Genomic DNA, 3,229 nt, shown 5'->3' on the forward strand with positions numbered 1-3,229 from the left:
TTTCTTCCAAGGAGTAAGCGTCTTTTAATTTCATGGCTGCAGTCACCATCTGAAGTGATTTTGGAGCCCAAAAAAATAAAGTCTGACACTGTTTCCACTGTTTCCCCATCTATTTCCCATAAAGTGATGGGACCAGATGCCATGATCTTCGTTTTCTGAATGTTGAGCTTTAAGCCAACTTTTTCACTCTCCACTTTCACTTTCATCAAGAGGCTTTTGAGTTCCTCTTCACTTTCTGCCATAAGGGTGGTGTCAACTGCATATCTGAGGTTATTGATATTTCTCTCAGCAATCTTGATTCCAGCTTGTGTTTCTTCCAGTCCAGCGTTTCTCATGATGTACTCTGCATAGAAGTTAAATAAGCAGGGTGACAATATACAGCCTTGACGTACTTCTTTTCCTATTTGGAACCAGTCTGTTGTTCCATGTCCAGTTCTAACTGTTGCTTCCTGACCTGCATGCAGATTTCTCAAGAGGCAGGTCAGGTGGTCTGTTATTCCCATCTCTTTCAGAATTTTCCACAGTTTATTGTGATCCACACAGTCAAAGGCTTTGGCAGAAATAGATGTTTTTCTGGAACTCTCTTGCTTTTTCCATGATCCAGAGGATGTTGGCAATTTGATCTCTTGTTCCTCTGCCTTTTTTTAAAATCAGCTTGAACATCTGGAAGTTCACAGTTCACGTATTGCTGAAGCCTGGCTTGGAGAATTTTGAGCATTACTTTACTAGCTTGTGAGATGAGTACAATTGTGTGGTAGTTTGAACATTCTTTGGCATTGCCTTTCTTTGGGATTGGAATGAAAACTGACCCTTTCCAGTCCTGTGACCACTGCTGAGTTTTCCAAATTTGCTGGTATATTGAGTGCAGCACTTTCACAGCATCATCTTTCAGGATTTGAAATAGCTCAACTCAAATAGCAGTCCAAGGGACTCTCAAATGTCTTCTCCAATGCCACATTTCAAAAGCATCAATTCTTCGGAGCTCAGTGTCTTTTGGGTCCAACTCTCACATCCATACATTACTACTGGATAAATCATAGCTTTGATGAGATGGAACTTTGTCGCCAAAGTAATGTCTCTGCTTTTTCATATGCTGCTCTGGTTTGTCATACCTTTTCTTCCAAGGAGCAAGCATCATTTAATTTCATGGCTGCAGTCATCTGCAGTGATTTTTGAGCCCAATAAAATAAGTCTGTCACTGTTTCCACTGTTTCTTCATCAATTTGCCATGAAGTGATGGCACTGGATGGCATAATGTTAGTTTATTGAATGTTAGATTTAAACTAGCTTTTTCACTTTCACTTTCATGAAGAGGCTTTTTAGTTATCTTCACTTGCTGCATACCAGTGGTGTCATCTGCATGAATGAGGTCATTGTTATTTGTCCCAGCCATCTAGATTCCACCTTGTGCTTCATCCATCTCGGCGGTTCACAAGACATTCTCTGCATATAAATTAAATGACCTGGGTGACTATATACAGCCTTGTCGTATTCATTTCCCAATTTGGAACCAGTCTGTTGTTTCATATCTTGTTCTAACTGTTGATTCTTGACAACCATAGATTTCTCAGAAGGCAGGTAAGGTGATCTGGTATTCCCATTTATTTAAGAATATTCCACAGTTTGTTGTGATTCACACACTCTAAGGTGTTGGTGTAGTCAATAAAGCAGATGTTTTTCTGGAACTCTCTTGCTTTTCTATGATCCAATGGATATTGGCAATTTGATCTCTGGTTCCTCTGCTTTTGCTGAATCCAGCTTGAACATCTGGAACTTCTCAGTTCATGTACTGTTGAAGCCTGGCTTGGAGAATTTGGAGCATTCCTTTGCTCACAAGTGAGATGAGTGCCATTTTGTGTCAGTTTGAACATTCTTTGGCATTGCCTTTCTTTGGAACTGCAATGAAAATTGAACTTTTCCAGTCCTGTGGCCACTGCTAGGTTTTCCAAATTTGCTGGCATATTGAGTGTAGCACTTTCATAGCATCACCTTTTCGGATTTGAAATAGCTCAACTGGTACCCCATCACCTCCACTAGCTTTGTTCGTGGAGATGCTTCCTCAGGCCCACGTGAATTTGCCTTCCAGGATGTCTGGCTCTAGGTGAGTGATCACACCATCGTGCTTATCTGGGTCATTAAGATTTTTTCTGTATAGTTCTTCCCTGTATTCTTGCCACGTCTTCTTAATATATTCTGCTTCTCTTAGGTCTATGCCATTTATGTACTTTATTGTGCCTACATTTGCATGAAATATTCCCTTGATATCTCCAATTTTCTTGAAGAAATCTCTAGTCTTTCCCATTCTACTCTTTTCCTCTATTTCTTTTCTTTGATCTCTGAGGAGGCTCTCTTTTCTCTCCTTACTCTTTGGAACTCTGCATTCATATGGTTACATCTTTCTTTTTCTCCTTTGCCTTTCATTTCTATTATTTGCACAGTTATTTGTAAGGCCTCCTCAGACAACCATTTGTCCTTTTTTGTGATTCCTTCTGTTGGAGATGGTGCTGATCCCCACAGGTGCACACTGCCTCCTGTGCAATGTGATGAACCTCCATCCATAGTTCTTCATACACTCTGTCTATCAGATTTAATCCCTTGAATCTATCTGTCATTTCCACTGTAAAATCATAAGGGGTTTGATTTATGTCATACCTGAATTGTCTCATGATTTCCCTACATTCGTCAGTTTAATTCTGAATTTGGTAATCAGGAGTTCAGGATCTTCATCAGAGTCAACTCCCAGTCTTCATTTTTCTGACTGTATACAGCTTCTCCATCTTCATTTGCAAGGAACATAATCGATCTGATTTTGGTATTGACCATCTGGTGATGTCCATGTGTAGTGTCGTCTCTGGTGTTGTTGGAAGAGGTTGTTTGCTATGACCCATGCATTCTTTTGGCAAAACTCTGCTAGCCTTTGCCCTGCATTTCATTTTTTACTCCAAGGCCAAATTTGCCTGTTATGACAGGTATCTCTTCACTTCCTGCTTTTGCATTCCAGTTCCCTATGGTGAAAAGGACATCTTTTTTGGTTTTAGATCTAGAAGGTCTTGTAGGTCTTCATAGAATCATTCAGCTTCTTTGTCTTTATTGGTTGGGGCATAGACTTGGATTACTGTGATGTTAAATGGTTTCCCTTGGAAACGAACAGAGATATTTTTGAGATTGCACCCATCCCATCGGAGGCAAGTAGCCTAACCTATCTTTGCTTCCATATCTCAGCTGTGTG

The sequence above is a fragment of the Bubalus bubalis genome, chromosome X (genome assembly GCF_019923935.1).
Source record: "Bubalus bubalis isolate 160015118507 breed Murrah chromosome X, NDDB_SH_1, whole genome shotgun sequence".
NCBI classification, from domain to species: domain Eukaryota; kingdom Metazoa; phylum Chordata; class Mammalia; order Artiodactyla; family Bovidae; genus Bubalus; species Bubalus bubalis.